We start from the raw sequence: 20,836 nt of genomic DNA on the forward strand, positions 1-20,836 counted from the left end.
CCAGTGATGTTCCAATATACCTGACAATATGAGTGGAATTGAGGAATATTTATGAAAATATAAACTACCAGATTAACAGATTAAGAAATAGAATGCCTAAATAGCTCATCTTAGAAAAATAAATTGAACAAGTTATTAATGAACTCCTTAAGAAAAAAAATCCCTAGTGCCATGTGGGTTCATAAGTGAATTCTACTAAACATCTAAAGAATAATTAATTCCAAAACTATATAAACTATTTAGAAAAATAGGCAAAGAAGGAATCTTACCAAACTCTTTTATGACACTAATATAGTGCGGATACCGAAACCAAGAAAAGCCAAAACAGAGAAAGAAAATTAGAGAGTGATTTCCCTGCAGGGGTGGGGAACCTGGGGGCTTGAGGCCACATGTTGCCTTCCAGGTCCCTGGGGGAGGCCTTTTGAATGAGTCCAAGTACAGAAAAAAATTCTTTTGTTAAGCGGATTTGTTCTGTAAAGTTTGGATTCAGTTAAAGGTCTATGCTTGAGGACCTAGAGGACCACATGTGGCCTTGAGATAGCAATTCCCCCACCTTGAGGCCTAATGAATATAGTTGCAATCCACATCCAGATAAAGAACAGACGGACTCTGAATGCAGATTGACACACATTTTTTTCACTTACTTTATTCTTTTTCTTGGTTGTCTTTTCCTTTTGATCTGTTTCTTCTTTCACAACTGTGACCAATATGGAAATATGTTTGACATGATAGCATATGGATAATCTATATTAAATTGCTTACCATTTTAGGAAGGAAGAGGAGTGTGAGGCAGCAAGAAAAATTTGAAACTCAAAATCTATTAAAAATGAATGCTAAGGGCGGAGCCAAGATGGTGGAGTGAAGGCAGTGACTTGCTTGAGCTCTCCCACAAAGCTCTCCAAATGCTCATAGGAAATGGCTCTGGACAAATTCTGAAGCAGCAGAACCCATAGAAAGATGGAGTGGAGCAAATTTCTATCACAAGACAACTGGTTGATTGATCAGAAAGGTGGATCGCGTCGGGCTGGGAACACAGCGCAGCGCAGCATGGGCGTGCAGGCCACAGCAAACCTGGAGCAGGGCTCAGAGGACTGAATCACAGGCAGCTGTGGAGGTTTCCAGACTCCTCAGTCCACCAATGCCAAAGACAAATTAGAAGGTCAGTGGGAAAAGTCTGTTTCTGCCGGTGCTCAGAGAGGAAGGCAGAGTTTCAACTCCATTCCCCAAGAGCCTGACCCTGGGGGGCGGGGGGGGGCATCTGCTTCCCGAGCTTCCACAGACTGAGGGGTAATCCAGTGGCTGATAAGGGAGGGATTGCAGGGATCTCTTTGCCAGCGCTGAGGCAGGAATCTCTTACTTTGCCCGTGTGTGGATCTGGGTCACAGTTCTGGGTGGCGGTCCTGGGGTGAGGAGGAGAGCTGGTGTGGAAGAGCTTGTAGTGGCTGTGGAGAGAAACCCCTCCTCATAGTTACAGGACAGAAAGGAGTACTTGTGGTCACAGGCCAGGAAAGGAGTAAACACCTCACCCCTTATCATACCACCTTGGAAGACTGAAAATTTAGAGGTCCCTACAAGTATCTCTGAAAACAGCTATATAAACCCCTGAAGCTTGGGACAGTACGCTCTCCACATTGGAAGCAGACTCTTACCTTAACAAAGAGTTGAAAACTCAAGTAATTGGCCGGGATCATGAGCAAGCAGTGCAAAAAGAGGCAGACTATATTATTTTACTTTGGTGAAAAAGAAGATCAAAATATACAACCAGAGGAAGACAACAAAGTCAAAGCTCCTACATCCAAAGCCTCCAAGAAAAATATGAATCAGTCCCAGGCCTTGGAAGAGCTCAAAAGGGATTTTGAGAAGCAAGTAAGGGAAGTAGAGGAAAAACTGGGAAGAGAAATAAGAGTGATGCAAGAAAATCATGAAAAACAAGTCAACAGCTTGCTAAAGGAGACCCAAAAAAATACTGAAGAAAATAACACCTTAAAAAATAGCCTAACCCAAATGGCAAAAGAGGTCCAAAAAGCCAATGAGGAGAAAAATGCCCTAAAAAGAAAAATTGGCCAAATGGAAAAGGAAGTCCAAAAGATTACTGAAGAAAATACTTCCTTAAAAATTAGAATAGAGCAATTGGAAGCTAGTGACTTTATGAGAAATCAAGACACTGTAAAACAAATCCAAAAGAATGAAAAATTAGAAAACAATGTGAAATATCTCATTGGAAAAACAACTGACCTGGAAAATAGATCCAGGAGAGAGAATTTAAAAATTATTGGACTATCTGAAAGCCATGATCAAAAAAAGAGCCTAGACATCATCTTTCAAGAAATTATCAAGGAAAACTGCCCTGATATGTTAGAACCAGAGGGCAAAATAGAAATTGAAAGAATCCTCAGATCTCCTCCTGAAAGAGATCCCCCAAGGAAAACTCCTAGGAATATTCAAGCCAAATTCCAGGTCAAGGAGAAAATCTTGCAAGCTGCCAGAAAGAAACAATTCAAGTACTTTGGAAACACAATCAGGAAAACACAAGATTTAGCAGCTTCTATATTAAAGTACCACAGGGCATGGAATATAATATTGTGGAGGGCAAAGGAGATAGGATTACAACCAAGAATCACCTACCCAGAAAAACTGAGTACAATCTTTCAGGGGAAAAAATGGTCATTTAGTGAAATAGTGGACTTTCAAGCATTCCTGATGAAAAGACCAGAGCTAAATAGAAAATTTGACTTTCAAATATAGGACTCCAGTGGAACATGAAGAGGTAAACAAGAAAGAGAAATCATAAGAGATTTATTAAGACTGAACTGTTTACATTCCTGCATGGAAAGATGATATTTGTAACTCATGAGAACTTTGTCAGTATTAGGGTAGTTGAAGGAAAGAAATATATATATGTATGTATATATAAATAGATAGAGGGCACAGGGTGAGTTGAAGATTAAGGGGTCATATCTGGAGAATAAAATTAAGGATGAGAAAGGATGATACTTGGAGAAGAAAGGGAGAGGTAGAATGGGGTAAATTGTCTCACAAAAAAAAAAACAGAAAAGTCTCTCACAGTGGAGGGGAAACAGGGGAAGGTGAGAGGGAATGAGGGAATCTTATTCTCATAGGATTTGGCTTAAGGAGAGAATAACATACACATTCAATTGGGTATGGAAATCTGTCTTACCCTACAGGAAAAAGGAAAATAGGGGGAGAAGGGGACAAGAAAGCAGCAGGGGATGATAGAGAGGAGGGCAGATTGGGAAAGAGGGTAATCAGAAGCAAATACTTCTGAGGAGGGACAGGGTCAAAAGAAAGAATAGAATAAATGGGAGGGCAGGATAGGATTAAGGGAAATAGAGTTAGTTTTTCACAACATGTCTAGTATGGAAGTGTTTTGCGTAACTGCACATATACAACCTATATTGAGTTGCTTGCCTTTTCAATGAGGGTGGGTGGGGAGGGAGGAAGGAAGAAAATTTCGAACTCAAAGTTTTAAAAACACATGTTTTAAAAAATGTTTTCACATGCTACTGGGAAATAAGAAATATAGGAAATGGGGTACAGAAGTCTATCCTGCTCTACAGGAAAATAGAAGGGGAAGGGAATAAGAGAAGAGAGGGGGGACAGATAGAAGAGAAGGCAGACTAGGGGAAGGGGTATTCAGAATGCATTCCATCTTGGGGTGGGGGGAGGGGTGAAATTTGGAACTCAAAAACTTGTGTAAGTGAATGTTGAAAACTAAAAAAAATAAATTCATATTTAAAAAAAATGAATGCTAAAAGTCATGACATGTTTTTGGGAAAATACTATTAAAAGAATATATATACATATATACACATACATATACATTTATATGCACACCTATATGTACATATATACATATGTAGATATAGATATATAGATACACACACACACACACAGACAGACTTCTTCCAGCCCATTTGAACTCCTTGGTCCTATAGTGAATGAAAGAACATATAGAAGATCAAATGCTCTGCTGGCTATTTTTCATGCATCCTGCTTGTGCCTTACTAATCTCTCTGCTCAGTTACTGAACACTGAGGAAGTACACTCAATATGAAGTTTGGAGTACTGAGGTATAGCAATTGCTTTCAGGTTCTTGCTATCTTTAGTTACAATATTAATGGTGAAATGTGATATTTACATATTGCTTCATTTGCAAAACATTGTTCACATATTAGCTACCCCAGTAAGATTCAATAGTACCAACAAATTTTGATTCACTATAGTCAGACCACATCTTACTATATTTTGACAAATGGACATATTTCTAAATTTGTGGAGGTATTCTACTAACTTACCCATACCTTCCACTTTTTTAATTTGGCAAAGCTAACATGCAAATAAATGACATGAAGATATTGTAATTTATTTTTTAAATGTCATGATCATTTTAAAGATTAGATTCTATCAGGGCTGTAATTTTATTAATATGGGAGATCTAGTGAGGAATTTCCTTCTATCAATGCATATTATTACTTGATCTACAATGTATGGTCTTAAAGAGTGGTCTAGAACACCAAAAAATTAAGTGACTTGTCCCAATTCCATGGCTTCCATTATGTCTCAGAGGCAGGATTTGAATCTGGGTGTTATTTTTTTGTTTGTTTGTTTTTGACTTTAAGATTTTTTTGGTATCACTATGCTATGAACTGAAATTTTTTCATCTGTCTATCCCAACTGTGTAGGACAATGTCTTGCACATATTATGAATAATAAATACTTACTGGGTTGAAGTATTTGGAAAACATACCATGATTATCTGAAATGATAGCATATTGAATTTTATTCTTATAACATTTTGGAATTTCTTAATTATATGATTTCTTCTTCCCCTCTTCTATCGTGTTTTCTCACTGTGTCTTCTTTAAAAACAACAAAGGAAAAATACTTTGTTATTTGCTATTCTGTAAACTTCTTCCATCGTTAATTCATAGCAGGACATTATATAATTTCCCAAGTGATTGAATATTATGAGGCAAACTTGAAATCTACTTAAATTATCTCCTTTTTGTGTTTCCATACTTTCAAATTGCCAACATAGTTGCAAATCTCTTAAGATAGTTTTGGAAGAAAAATTCTCTTAGATATTAGGTTAAATATTGAGAGTGATATAGAAGAGAAAAGATTAAATTAGAAGATGTGAAATCAAGTCTTGGTTCTGCCTTTATTTTCTTGGACAACTTCATCCTATCTCTGTTGGAGGTTCCTGATTTGTTACTGAATATCTTCAAGCTACATATCCAGAAAAAAAATTGACTTAATTAATCATCTTCTCTGGGTAATTGCAAAAATCAAAGGTAATCATCTATGAGTGAATACTTGGAAAAATATATAGTGAGAAGCCAGTATATATTATTGTCAGGTCCAATCACATGGCTATAATTATACATCAGAAGCTCAACCTTTATAAACTGATTGCAATATTGTCTACTATATTTACAAACCCTTCTGAATCTAGAAAGTGGAATGTAGGAGGAGGAGAAGGGAGAAAATTTTAGAACTTAAAATCTTATAAAAATCAGTGTTGAGAACTATTTTTACATATAATTGGGAAAAATAAACTATTTCAAGTGCAAAAAAGTGAATGTACTGAGCCAGAAATAACATTGATCCTTCAACATTTGAGAAAAACTAGTGCAATTCTTCCATACCAAATACTCCTGCTGTCCAAACTGCGTTAAGTGAAAAATTTTCAAAATATGAAGACTTAACAGAAGAAAGTAACAAATATATAGGAGCAAGAGGAGGTGCTTGATACCTTTGTTATTTGTCTGCTATGGGAGTTGTCCAAAATACACTTTAAGAGAATTTGTGGAAGCATGAACTTACTTCCAATTACTCTTAATCAGTTCCAGAATCTTTTATCTACCTGCACAAGGCATCAAATTAATATTAGGAGGAAAGTAACTTGTCCTCAAACAGTTTTATTTTGTAGTAAATCAGAATGAGATGATAACAACGAAAACAATAGACATTGTTATCCTAATGAGTTGAAAAGGGTGAAGGGAGGGTTTGTTCAAGTTTCATAAAAATATATATGGTTATTTTGTACCCAATATTATTCTTGATCTTTAATTCATGACATGCTACTGGTAGCAAGTCACAATGAACAGATTTTTCAGAGCCATCCTTAAGAAGAAATCCAGTGAGTATTATTGGTTCATTGAGTCACATAATCATTGACTACAGAACTCTGAAACATTCATTCCACCCACATCTTCCCAGAAAAAAAGATAATATTTAAGCCATCTCCTAAGGATGAAAATCTTTCTCGTTTTGAAAAATCAATAAATTCCTTGATAACTCATATTAATGATTAACACTCTTTACTTCAGAGGCCTTTCATTCATTTGAAAAACCTGGAAAGAAGGGAAAGCTTTCAGAAGGCAGAGATAAGAACAGTATATTCTAGGAATAAAGATGTAGACAAAGGCATGAGAATGTCACAAACACAATAAGAATGAGGTTTGGGCAATTTATGGTCTGGTGTGGCAAGAGAATGGCTCTAGTTAGTATAGTGGATAGAGTACTGGGACTAGAGTCAGGAAGACTCATCTTCGCAAGTTCAAATCTGGCCTCAGACACTTACTAGCTGTGTGACCCTGGGGAAGTCACTTAACCCTGTTTGCCTCATTTCCTCATCTGTAAAATGAGGAGGAGAAGGAAATGGCAAGCCATTCCAGTATCTTTGCCAAGAAAACCCCAAATGGGGTCATGAAGAGTCAGACATGACTGAAAACAACTAAACAACAACAACAGTGTAAAGAAAGAACCAAGGTCATGTGGTGAGCAGAGAGTTGCCTTGCAGTCAGGGGACGTGGGATCAAATCATGCCTCTTATACATCTTACACTATGTGACCTTGTATAAGTTACGTGAGTGCTCAGTGCTCTGAGTAAACTTCTAAAACTATAAGCTTGAGAGAAGTCATTGACTTGCATTGACAGAGAGAATTTCCTCACCTAGGAATTTCTTTTCCCAAAGAAATCACAGGTCAAATTCTTTATCCCCATCCTTTTGCTAGGTTATAGAGTATGGAAAGGAAAATTTTATGAAATGGGGCTTAGAAAAACATTTTCATATCTATTTCATATCTATTATGTTTAATTTAATGTGAAGGAACTCACATCCTTTAATTGGTTTTTAAAAGTTTTACTGATGTTTTAGTTTTCTATTCTCTACTTCTCACTCAATGGAGTTTTCCAACAACAACAACAATAAACTGTTAAACAAAAAACAATGTTTGAAAGTGTATGCAACATTCTACACCAATAGTCTCTTACCTCTCCAATGAAAGGTAGGAGATGTATTTCCTCATTTCTTCACCAGAGCAAAGATTAATCATTGCAAATACACTTTTTGCCCTGGTAGTAAACTGCCTTTGTGGCCTCTTCCTCTGATTGATCTTTCCTCACAGAACCTCCATTTTAAGGAAAGTATCCAGGTCAACCATGTCTTCATTCCTTTCCAGGTTCCATTCCTGACTCTCTAGAATTCTCCACCATGCCACAGCATCTTTCTCATCCTGGAAGTTCACCCTGATACTGGACTTCTAAACTTAGAGGTTCACTCTTCCTGAGCCTTCTTCCTGTTTGCTTCCAGAAACTCAAATTTAAGGAAAATGAACAGACCCACCATGTTTTTATTTGTCTCCAGCCTTTGTTCCTGACTTTCTGGACTTTCTCCAAAATGCCCCCAAGTGGGTATCTTCTTCCTATCATCCCCTCATTCAGTTTGCTTTTATGTGTTATCTTCTTCAATTATAACGCAAGTTCCTTGAGAGCAGGACTATCTTTCTTTTTGTATTTATATCCCCAATGCTTGACACAGTGCCTGGAAAATAGTAAGCAGTAAATAAATCCTTATTGCCCTGTTGACCTGAACTGACATGATTGGCAAGGGCCATGAATGTCAGGCTAAGAAGATTATACTTTGCTCAACAGGCAAAAAGACCTAGTGAAGTTTTTACAGAATAGGCATAATAATATAATAGAGAAAGGAGAGAATATAGTGGGAAAGACCAAAGATGAAGGCTTGAACTAAAGTGGTAGCAATGTGAGTGCCATCCACTGGAATATATTAGGAGTTTTGTAAATGAGTGTTGTTTCATTAATAGAAAACTCCTACTAAAGTCTCCTGGTGATGGTCATTTGGTCAATTGTCAGGGTGCTACAGGGAACATGATTTTTTTAAACATATTTCCACATTAGTCAGTTTGTGAAAGAAGAAATCAGAACAAAGAGGAAAACCAAGAGAAAGGGGAAAAAAAAGAGAAGATTGTATGCTTTGATCTGCATTCCAACTGCAAAGTTCTTTCTCTGGATGTGGATAGAATTTTCCATCATGAGACTTTTGGAGATGTCTTAGATCCTGCATTGTTGAGAAGAGCTAAATCTATCAAACTTAGTCGGCACATAATATGGCTGTTACCGTGTACAGTGTTCTCCTGGTTTTGCTCATTTTACTAAGCATCAGTCCGTACAAATCTTTCCAGGCTTTTCTGAAGCCAGCTTGTGCATCATTTCTTGTAGCACATTACATTAATATGACACAACTTTTTCAGCCATTCCCCAACTGATGGGCATCCCTCAATTTCCAATTTTGGCCAACACATAAAGAGTTGCTGTAAATATGTTTGTACATGTGGGTCCTTTCCCCTTTTTATGATCTCTCTGGGATACAGACATAGTAGTGATATTGCTTGATCAAAGGGTATGTCCAATTTTATAGTCCTTTGGGCATAGTTCTAAATTGCTCTCCAGAATGGTTGGATCAGTTCACAACTCCACCAACAACACATTAGTGTTCCAATTTTATGACATCTCCCACATTTATTATTTTCCTGTTTTATTATGTGAGCCAATCTAATAGGTGTGAGGTAATACCTCAGATTTGTTTTAATTTTCATTTCTCTAATCAAAAGTGATTTAGGCTTTTTTTTAATATGACTATAGATAGCTTTAATTGCTTCACCTGAAAACTGCATGTTTGTATCCTTTGACCATTGATCAGTTGGGGAATGACTTTTATTCTTATAAATTTCACTCAGTTCTTATATATTTTAGAAATGGGGCCTTTATCAGAGAAACAGGTTGCAAAAATTTTCCCAGCTTCCTGCTTCCCTCTTAATCTTGGTTGAATTGGCTTTGTTTGTGCAAAACCTTTTTACTTTAATGTAATAAAATTATCCTTTTTTAATTTCATAATGTTCTCTATGTACTGTTTGGTCAAAATTCTCCCCTTCCACATAGATCTCACAGGTAAACTATTCATTGCTCTCCTAATTTGCTTATGGTATCACCCTTTACATCAAAATCATGTACGTATTTTGACTTTATCTTCTTATAAAAATACGGTGTAAGATGTTGGTAAATGCCTAGTTTCTGCCATATGCTTTTCCAGTTTTCCCAGCAGTTTTTGTCAAATAGTGAGTTTTTATGCCAGAAGCTGGAGTCTTTGGATTTATCAAACAGTAGGTTACTATAGTCACTGTGCCTCGTGTTCTTAACCTGTTCTTCTGATACACTACTCTATTTCTTAGCCAAGATCAAGCAGTTTTGATGATTGTTGCTTTGCAATGCAGTTTTAGTTCTGGTATGAATAAGCCACTTTTTTTTGCGTTTCTTTTCATTATTTCCTTGATATTCTAGACCTTTTGTTCTTTGAGATGAATCTTGTTATGTTTTCTAGTTCTATAAAATAATTTTTGGTACCTTGATTGATACGAAACTGAATAAGTGAATTAATTTAGGTAAAATTGTCATTTTTATTATATTATCTCAGCCTATCTGTGAACAACTAAAATTTTTCCAGTTATTCAGATTGATTTTGCTTGTGTGAAATGTGTTTTATAATTGTGTTCATATAGTTTCTAGGTTTGTCTTGGCAGGTAGATTCCCAAATATTCTATATTGTCTACAATTATTTTAAATGGAATTTATCTATCTATTTCTGCTGGACTTTGTTGGTAACATATAGGAATGCTGATGATTTGTGTGGGCTTATTTTATATCCTACAGCTTTGCTAAAGTTGCCAATTATTTCAAGTAGTTTTTTCAAGCTGATTCCCTAAGTATACCATCATATCATCTGCAAAGAGTGATAGCTTTGTTTCTTCTTTGCCTATTCTAATTCCTTCAATATTTTTCTTCTTTATTGCTAAAGCTAACATTTCTAGTACAATATTGAATAACAATGGTGATAATGGACATCCTTGTTTTACCCTAATCTTATTGAAAATGTTTCTAGCTTATCCCCCATGGTCTGGAGGCTCATGTCTGGAGAACCCATAGTGGGACTCGACTTTTCACTTGTGAAGTCTGTGGCAAAACATTTGACCACTCAGTCAGCCTTGAGCAGCATGCTTATATCCACTCCCAGGAGAGTATGGATGGCAGATGTGTGGCAAAGCTTTTAAGTACTTCTCCACAGCATCCACCAATCTCCTCATCCATTCAGACAGATGGCCATACTCCTGTCAGTACTGCGGCAAGTGCTTCCAGCAGAAGACAAACATGAAGAAGCATACCTACATCCACACTGGAGAGAAATCTCACAAGGGTCAGGTGTGTGGGAAGGCTTTCAGCCAGAGCTCCAACTGATCACCCAGTCAGAAACACACAGGCTTCAAACCCTTTAGCTGTGAGCTCTGTGCCAAAGGCCTTCAGTGCAAGGTAGAACTCTGGCACCACTGGGAGAGCCAGCACGGCCCCAAATGAATGCTGCTTCCTCATTGCAAACCCCATCTGGCCAGGACCTCAACTGCTGAACCTCAAGAGAAGTCAGAAGCCTCTGCACTTTGGCTTCTTCCAGTGTTGAAGATGTTTCAGAAGAAAAGAGTACACACAGATTGGGAGCCAGGTCACTTGGACTAGCTTATCCTCATTGCATATAATGCTTGCTGATGGTTTTAGATAGATGCTATTTATAATTTTAAGGAAGACTCTTTTTTATTCCTATGCTCTCTAGGGTTTTTAATAGGAATGGGTGCTTTTTCTGTCAAAGATTTTTCTGCATCTATTGAGATAATCATACGATTTCTGTTAATTTTGTTTTTGACATGGTCAATTACACCAATAGTTTTTCCTAATACTGAACTAGTCTTGCATTCCTGGTATTAGTTGTACCTGGTCATTGCATATTATCTTGATGATAGTTTGCTGTCTCTTTGCTAATGTTTTATTTAAATTTTTTTTCATCAATATTCATTAAGAAAACTAGTCTATAATTTTCTTCATCCATTTTGGCTTTTCCTGGTTTAGGTATCTGCACAATGTTTGTATGATAAAAAAGAATTTGGTAGGACTCCTTCTTCACCTGTTTTTCCAAATAGTTTATATAGTATTGGAATTAAATGTTCTTTTAAGTGTTTGGTAGAATTTACTTGTAAATCCATCTGGCCCTGAAGATTTTTTCCTACAGAGCTCATTGATGGCTTGTTCAACTTCTTTTTCTTAAATGGGATTATTTAAGTATTTTGTTTCCTCATCTGTTAATCTTGGCAATTTATATTTTTGTAAATATTCATCCTTTTTCACTTAGATTGTAAGATTTATTGGCATAAAGTTGGGTAAAATAGCTCCTAATCATTGTTTTAATTTCCTCTTCATTGATGGTGAATTCATCCTTTTCATTTTTGATGCTGGTTTTCTTCTTTCTTTTTCTTAAATAAAATTAACTAAAGTTTATGTGTTTCATTGTATTTTTTTTCATAAAACCAGCTCTTAGTTTTATGTATTAGATCAATAGCTTTCTCAATTTCAATTTTATTAATCTCTCCTTTGTTTTTCAGAATTTCTAATTTGGTATTTAATTGGGGATTTTTAATTTGTTCTTTTCTTAATTGTTTTTAGTTGTGTGTCTACTTCATTAACCTCCTCTTTCTCTATTTTATTCATGTAAGCATTGGGAGTTATAAAATTTCCCCTAAGAACTGGTTTGGCTGTATCCTATGAGTTTTGGTATGTTGTCTCATTATTATTATTCTCTTTGATGAAGTTATTACTTATTCTTATGATTTGTTGTTTGACTCACTCATTCTTTAGCATTAGATTATTTAGTTTACAATTAATTTTCAGTCTATCTTTCTGTGGCCCTTTATTACATGTGATTTTAATTGCATCATGATCTGAAAAGAATGCACTTAATATTTCTTCCTTTCTCTACTAGATTGTGAGGTTTTTATGTCCTAGTAAGCAGTCAGTTTTTGTATAAGTGCTGTGTACTGCTGAGAAAAAGGTACATAACTTTCTATTCCCATTCAATTTTCTCCAGAGGTCTACCATATCTAACTTTTCTAAAATTCTATTCACCTCCTTAATTTCTTTCTTGTTTATTTTGTGGTTAGATCTAATTTAGTTATGAGAGGAGGAGGTCAACATCCTCCACTAGTATGGTTTTGCTCTCTATTTCTTCCTGTAACTCACAACTTCTTCTCTAAGAATTTGGATGCTATACCACATATTGCATATATGTTTAGTAATATTACTTCATTGTCTATGGTACCTTTTAGCAAGATGTAGTTTCCTTCTTTAGCTCTTTTAATTAGATCTTTTTTTTTTTGCTTTGTCTGAGATCAGGATTGCTACTCCTGCTTTATTTTCTTCAGCTGAATCAGGTTTCTCTGCAGTGTGGATGAAGGTATGCTTCTTCATGTCTGACTTCTGCTTGAAGTGCTTGCCATAGTACTGGCAGGGGTATGGCCATCTGTCTGAATGGATGAGGGGATGGGTGGACAGGTGGAGGAGTGCCTGAAAGCTTTGCCACACGTCTTCCATTTTAAGCCCCTCTCCTGGGAGTGTATATGAGCATACGGCCCAAGGCTGACTAAGTGGTCAAATGTTTTGCCACAAACTTCACAAGTGAAAGGTAGAGTCCCACTGTGGGTTCTCCAGATATAAGTCTCCAGCCCATAGAGATATAGGAAATACCTTATTGCACTTGACACAGTGATAGGCTTCCATGCCAGAGGAATAATGTAGACTGTAGTCCAAGAGAGGGTCAGAGCTGGGCACCAGTGAGCTGTCATTACAAGCTTATTATGTTCTCTGGGAAGGCAGGTTGTGTGGTGGAGGTAATCTGTCCATAGCCATAAGGGGAAGAGAACACATCTCAAGAGAAGCTGAGTTTTAGTGGGGAGGTGAAGCTGGGGATAAGCCATGGTCTTGGTCCTGGAGAGTCAAAATGGAAATCTCTGTAACTGATGTTGTCCTGGTCAGACATTGATCCTTTTTATGATCTTCTGAGTTATCCCATTCTGGATATTGGTTGATAAGATAGATTTCTGTAACCAACTGAATGTTTACGTTATTCCCTTTTTGAGCCAAATCTAATGAGATTAAGGTTCAAGCAATGCTTGCCTCCCTCCCTTCTCTCTCTCTACTCTAATAGGTTTTTGTACCTCTTCATGTGATATAATTTACCCTTTTCCTGCCTCCTCCTTTGCTCTTCTCCCAGTAAAATCCTTCTAATCCACTTCTTCATTAATTATTTTTATCATAACGTCAAAGTCAACTTATAATCATATATTCTATCCATGTATACACCTTATAAATGCCCTAACACAGATACAGTTCTCAAGAGTTACAATATTATCTTCCCATATAGGGATGTAAACAGTTTATCCCTATTGAATAATGTGCTTTTTTTCTTTCCTGTTTATCTTTTCAAATTTCTCTTGATTCTTGTATTTGAAGACCAGATTTTCTGTTCAGCTCTAGGTTTTTTTTTAAATCAAGAATGATTGAAAGTCCTCTATTTCATTAAATCTTCATTTTTTCCCCTGAAAAAATATGTTCAATTTTTTCTGGGTAGTTGATTTTTGTTTGTAATCCAAGCTTCTTTGCCTTCCAGAATATCATATTCCAAGCCCTCCAATCCTTTAATGTAGAAGTGATTAAGTGCTGAGTAATCCTGACTGTGGTTCCTTAATATTTAAATTATTTCTTTCTGACTGCTTCCAGCATATTCTCCTTTAACTGTTAATTCTGAAATTTCACTACAATATTCCTTGGGCTTTTCATTTTGGCATCTCTTTCAAGACGTAATTGGTGGATTCTTTCAATGACTGTTTTATCCTCTGGTTCTAGGATATTGGAGCAGTTTTCCTTAATAATTTCTTGACAGATGCTGTCCAGGCTCTTTTTTTTTTTTTTTAGCATGGCTTTCACATAGTCCAGTCATTCTTAACTTATCTCTTCTGGATCTCTTTCCTAGGTTAGTTGTTTTTCCAATGAGATATTTTAGTTTTTTTTCTATTTTTACATTTTTAAAATTTCATTTGATTCTTGATGTCACATGTAGTCATTAGCTTCCACTTGCCCAATTCTAATTTTTAAGGAATTATTTTCCTCAGTTAGCCTTTGTACCTCCTTTTCTATTTTGCCAATTCCACTTTTTAAAGAGTTGTTTTCTTCAGTGGATTTTTTTCCACATTTGACCAATTGCATTTTTTATGGAATTGTTTTCTTCCATCAATTTTTGTCCATTTTCTAAAACGTTGACTCTCTTGCATACCTCATTTCTTTTCCCAATTTTTCTCCTACCTCTCTTATTTGACTTTTAAAATACTCTTTTAGCTCTTCTAAGAAGGCTTTTTGGGCTTGAGACCAATTCATATTCCTCTTTGAGGTTTCAGATGTAGGTATATTGACAATGTTGTGCTTTTCTGAGTTTGTGTTTTGATCTTCCCTGTTACCATAGTAACTTTCTATGGCCATTGTCCATTCCTGCTTTTTGTTTGTGGTGTTTGCCTATTTCCTTGCTTTCAAAGTTGAACTTTCCTGCTGGAACACTGTCCCAAGCTTCTTGTGCACAGGGCCAGGGGCCTGGTCATTGGCTTTGTGTGCTGGGGCCTCGGCACGGACAGCTAGGGGCTGTATGGGTGTGCCAGCTTACCTGGTGCTGAGTTGGCATCCTACTGGTCATGTCTGACATGTGCTGAGAACAGATGGTTTTTTTTTCTGTGTTTCCCTTGGGCTGTACTGAAGCCCTTGGAGGTCTGGCTGCCAGAAGATGCCCAACTGCCTGGGACTGTGCTGAAGCAAGTGTTTTTGTTTGTTTGTTTGTTTGTTTTCTCCGAGCTGGAGTTTACCAGTTTGCCTGACTATTCTAAGGTATGAGGGGGGTCCTGGTGTTGGTGTTTACCTGCTCCATCACACTGGGGCTCAGGATCTTCCACTGGTTTGCTGAGGTGGGCCTTACTGCTGGCTTGCTGGGGCTTCCTGTCCTGGAAATCACTCCTCTTTTACCTGAGTGAGATGGACCTTTCTTGCCCATCTTCCAAGTTTCCCAGGCTAGAAGACTGCTCCACTCTGTCTTTCTGTTGGCTCTGCTGTTCCTGGGCACTATTTTATGGTTTTATGGAGGTGAATATGGGAAAGTGACAGGAATTTACTGCTTACTCTGCCATTTTGGTTCCCTGAATCCTGTAGAGGATATTATTGTATAGTTATGGGTTGAACTAGTTGCCTCTTGAACCTGTTCTAACACTGAAACTCTGATTCTTTCAAATTACATTTGGAGCAATAGCCTCAGATACCAATGACAACACAGATACTTTTGAAAGAAGTGTATTTTTCCTTTATTAAAGAAAGATGTTTTGAATTACAATGCATAAATTTAGAAGATTCTTACATGAATCAGTGGAAACAAATGCGGACATTTACCACTCCTTCAAGTTCAAACACTTATTATCTCTCACCTAGATGACTTACATTTACCTTTTATCAGCTCTCCCTTCTTTCACTCTCCTGCCTCTAATCCATTCTTTTTCTGGCTGTGATATTATTCTTAATCATTTTATTGAGTTGCTCAAAAGCCTTCAATGGATCCCCTTCACCTAACAAATGAAAACCATTATCTTTAAGATGGCTTTGAAGAGTCTTTGAAATGTCCTAATTTGGATACATTTTGTGTTACACTATCTCTCATGAGCTCTACACCCCAGCCAATGCAGTTTTAATAACTATCCCCTAAACACATCCTATCTTTTCTTGCCTTGATACCTTTGTTTCCTATTCCTTACGACTGGAATGTTCTCTTCTCCCATCAAACAGATGGTTTTTGTTTTTCCTTGACATACAATTCATGATTCCTGGCTGAGCTCAAATTTTTTCTCTCCTGTTAAATATTCCATTTGATATTTAGTAAATGTTTGTTGATTGATTAGTTAATTCCTATGGCTAAATATGCATTCCCATTTTCTGATATTATTACATATGTATCTCCTCTTATAAGCTCTAATTGGTATATTAGATAGATTGTTTGATTTAGGAAGTCCTGAATTTAAATCCTTCCTCTAATCCTTAGCATCTGTCCAAGTGACTACAGCTCTCAGCCTCAATTTTCTTATTCATAAAATGATGATAACAAGAGTTTCTACCTCACAAGGTTGTTGTGAGAACCAAATAAGTTAATATATGTAAAACATATTTCAAACCTTGAAAAAGCCATTTGATTTCTACTTAAATGATAAAATATCAGGTCATAGAATTTTAGACATGAAGTAGTTGAGACCCAAAATTGGTAAGTGAATTGCCTAATGCAATTTAAATCCAAGTTCTCTGAATCCCATTTTAGAACTCCTTCCACCGTGCCACAATACCTTTCAATATGAGTTATTATTATAATTGGATCTGTATTGCATATTTTTTTTACTAGAAACTTAGTACTACTCCTACATCATATTAATAAGGGATAAAGATAAGGACTTGGCTATCTCTTATAGAGTTGCCTAGAGCTCCTGAGGTTAAATGACTTTTCCTAGGGCACACAGCCAATATGTGTCAAAGTTAAGACTTGAACCCAGGTGTTACTTATTTTTAGCCTGGATATTGATCCACTATAGCATGTTGCCTCTCTTTATATTATGTAAACTAGGCTGTTGTAATAATTAGCTAGTACTTTATGATATCCACAGTACATAATAATTGATATTTATAATGATTCTGAAGTATTACAAAATCCTGAAATCCCTTCTGAATCCTCAAAGAAACAATGCAATCTATATTCAACAAATCTGGATGTTAAATGATAAGTTTAGAGGTAATTGTAGGACTATTTGTCTAAAAGTTCTACTTTGTCCTTTGCTACATAGCATAGTCCACTTATTTAAAGTAAACATTCCCTTAGAATGTGATGAAAAAATAAGCATATCTGTATCTGGAGACAAAACCCTGCATAAATTATACAAATTCAAGGGTAAGTAATGTCAGTTCAACAGACAGTGGTGAGGCAGAGGAGAAGGAAGAAATATAGAAGGAATAAATTCATGCTTTTCCTAGTTTGGCAGCAAATTCTATTCAAGCAGGTCGCTCTCTAAACAGGTCAGTGAGCCAGACAAGGCTCCAATTGGTCATGACTGTATTGATTCCAACAGGGTCTTACAATTGGCTCCTAACCTTGTTCACTTCTATTTGTAAGGCTCCCAAATTCAAGGGATTTTCTCCATCTACTATTTCTCCTGCTTCCCACTGTCCTTCATTTTATCCTTCACTTTTCCATCATCCCCCTTGCTGAGAACGGGCTACATGTGCAAATTCACTGAAAATTGATATTTATATATGATATATTTATTAGGTTTCTATTAAGCAAAAGTCATGAGACAGGTGATATGTATGCTAAATCCATGGGGATTAAGTCACAATCCATTTTCAAACAGCCTTAGGTCTTAGGTTAGATCTTAAATTAAATCCAAATGTGAAAGAAGAAATGAAAGGTAATAGCAGCTCCAGGGTTCCTAAAGGGGAGAAAGAGAGCAGCTATTGGGCTTTAGCATTAACTGACCTAGGAAAAGCCTGGGGTACAGAAAAGTTTTGGGAGGTTAAGACAGGGAATAATATATTAGTAGTACAAAAATTCACCAGAAGCTGCTTGCAGGAGGGTTTGCAAAATCATTCTGGCCTTAATCTGTCTCTGAATACATGCTCTAGGATCACCATTTAGGGCTCTTCACATATAATAGGCATCATTCCCATTGCCACACCATGTTGAACAACAAGGATTTCAGTATTGTTTAATTTTGTTGTTTTGAAGACTGTAGTCTATACTGAATTGCAGAATCAAATTTTATTTGTTCTAGCAAATGAAAGAATAAGCCAGTTCAATAAAAGCTTGAAAATCACCTTATGATTAATTCCATGGTCAAAGTAAGTTGTCTCATCTTTTATAGTTTGTTATAGTATATTTATATGTTATATTTTATTATATATAAATTATATTTTATTTGTTATATAATAACATGGGATATATACTATTTGCTATATATTGTTTATTATATTTTTGTTGTATATTAAATTAAATATACTATATTATATTTATATTTTACACATGTGTAGTTGCACAAGATGGGCAAGCATGGATGTTTTATGATGTGCATCATTGCAGGCAATACCAACATAGATGGAATCAGTGATTCACTTGAAAATTTTTGTGTATGGCTAGCTTTCTTTCTATCTAGTGAGATTGCTTGATAATAAATAAGTTTTTAGTTTCCTAATTGTGCATCCCATAATACTTTAAATTATTCTCTATTCTTCTTACCAACCACTGATAATCATTTTCTATGAGTAGATGTGAGATGCCAAATCATAATTCATTTAAGGAATACTTTAAATTTTACAAAGTTCTTTACTCACAATTCCAACATAGAGGTGTAAGAATTATTTTATTCATTAAACACATGAGAAAACTGATAGAAGATCCCATCAGCCTTAGTACTTATTCTTAATCAGTGTAGGCCACTGGGACCTCTCTGACTACAAAGCAAAGACCTCCTCCTGAAGCTTCCTTTTAAGGAAGGTGCCCTGATCATTCAACACTTCATTTTCTATCTGGATTTCTCCATCATGCTCCCTATTGGGTATGTTTCCCTACTTTCCCTTTCAGCTTTCCTCTTTTATGTTGTCTCTTCCCACTAGATTGCAAGCTCTTTAAGAGCAGGGACATATACATACACACACACACACACACACGTAATATATATATATACATATATATATATATATATATATATATATATATATATATATATATATATATATATATATATACATATATATATATATATATATACATACACACACATACATACACATATATGTATACACACACATACATATCTACATACACACACAGATACACACACACACACACACACACACATATATATACACACATATGTGTGTGTGTGTAAAATTTGTACCCCTAACACTTAGCACAGTGCCTGGTACATAGTAGGTACTTAATAAATGCTTATTGATTGACTGACTTTACCATCTTATTATTTTCTAAAAGGTAAAATAAGGACTTGAATGCAGGTCTCCTGACTACAAGTCACAGGACTCCAGGCTACCTTTCTTACTACATATAATCCCAGTATTAATTCAATTAAGTTAAAAATAAAAACTTTTGAATTCCTGTTATTGTTAGAACATTTTGTTGTCCTGCAGAGATCCATAGGGTAAGGAATTGTACAAAGCAATTTAGAAGCTTTGGAAGGAATCTAGTTCTCATTCACAGTGGCCTAAAATATGGACCTGTCCTTTGTTTCTGCTGCTTTTATCCTAGCAGAAACCTGAAGTACAAGTTTCTTGTGAATTTATGGTCTTGAACACAAAAAGTCAGTCTTGGATTGACTCTGACATTAGTGACACATATTCCTGCATTTAAAAGCAACCTTTTGATAAGGAGCCTGGGCAGTAGTGATAATAGTAGCCACCTCCCTAACATATGAAATTAGTAGTAATTATATTAAATATGAAAATAATTTAATAATGTGTCAGTTTCTAACTAATCAGAAGGCTTATCAATTAAATCTATAGGAACATCTCTTGGGGGAAGTAGTTCATTCAAGGGCAATGTTATCTATGTGTCTTTTACACTCATATCTTCTGAATTTGGAATATATTAGATAATATAAATCATATTCTCCTCCCCAGATCCTTTCTTTTTTTATGTTTCGTTGTCTGAGTCGATATCTTGTTTTTCCTCTAGATGGCAGGAGAGTATTCAAAATGAAGAGAAAGCCATTCACTCCTAAGCAGGGCTAATCACTTACGTTGTACTGGCAAGTATACCTGATGACGTCCGCCCTGGATAAAACATGAAACTTCATGTTGCATATTACGACTCATCTTGAGAATTGTGGAGTACAAAATGGGGCATAAATAGATGAAAAGCAAACAACAATTCTAATGGAGCTGTTTTATTCCTGATAAAGGTAGTGGTGACATGCTTAAACTCAATGAAAGACCTTTTAACCCTCCTGGTGTAATTTCTTTTTTACACATATTTTTAAATGCATTTTTACAATATATTGATTAATATTTTGATTCTTAGACTATCAGAGACAATTCAGTTCTATAAATCATTATTAATCACCTGCTATATTGAAGGTGGAGCAGCTAGGTTGCACAATGGTTAGAGCTTTGTGCCAGGAGTCAGGAAGATGAGTCTTCCTGAATTTAAATTTGGCTTCATACTCCTGCCAGTTTTGTGACTCTGGGCAAGTGACCTAACCCTGTCTCTGTTTCCTCATCTTCAAAATGAGCTGGAGAAAGAATAGGCAAACCACTCCAGTATCATTGCCAAAAAAAAAAATGTGGTCATGAAGAGTCTAACGCAACTAAAAGATCAAAAAAAATTAAGACACTTTTCTAGGTGCTAACAATATGAAGATGAAAAATTACTTCATTATATCCTTTAAGAAGTTTACCATCAAATAAAGCAGAGGGGGAGGGTAAGAGATACACAAAAATAAGCATGATATTCTTAACTGTATAGTTTTGAAGTTTTCCTTATTAAACCATCCTATCTTCAAG

At 35.9% G+C, this 20,836-nt stretch overlaps 1 pseudogene; it reads right to left on the reverse strand.

Annotated features, from left to right (window-relative positions):
• Nucleotides 1-20,149, reverse strand: part of LOC110200131 (zinc finger protein Gfi-1b-like) — a 61,468-nt pseudogene extending 41,319 nt beyond the window's left edge.
• Nucleotides 20,150-20,836: the final 687 nt, after the last annotated feature.

The sequence above is a fragment of the Phascolarctos cinereus genome, unplaced genomic scaffold (assembly GCF_003287225.1).
Source record: "Phascolarctos cinereus isolate Bilbo 61053 unplaced genomic scaffold, phaCin_HiC Scaffold_7;HRSCAF=346, whole genome shotgun sequence".
In the NCBI taxonomy this organism is placed as follows: domain Eukaryota; kingdom Metazoa; phylum Chordata; class Mammalia; order Diprotodontia; family Phascolarctidae; genus Phascolarctos; species Phascolarctos cinereus.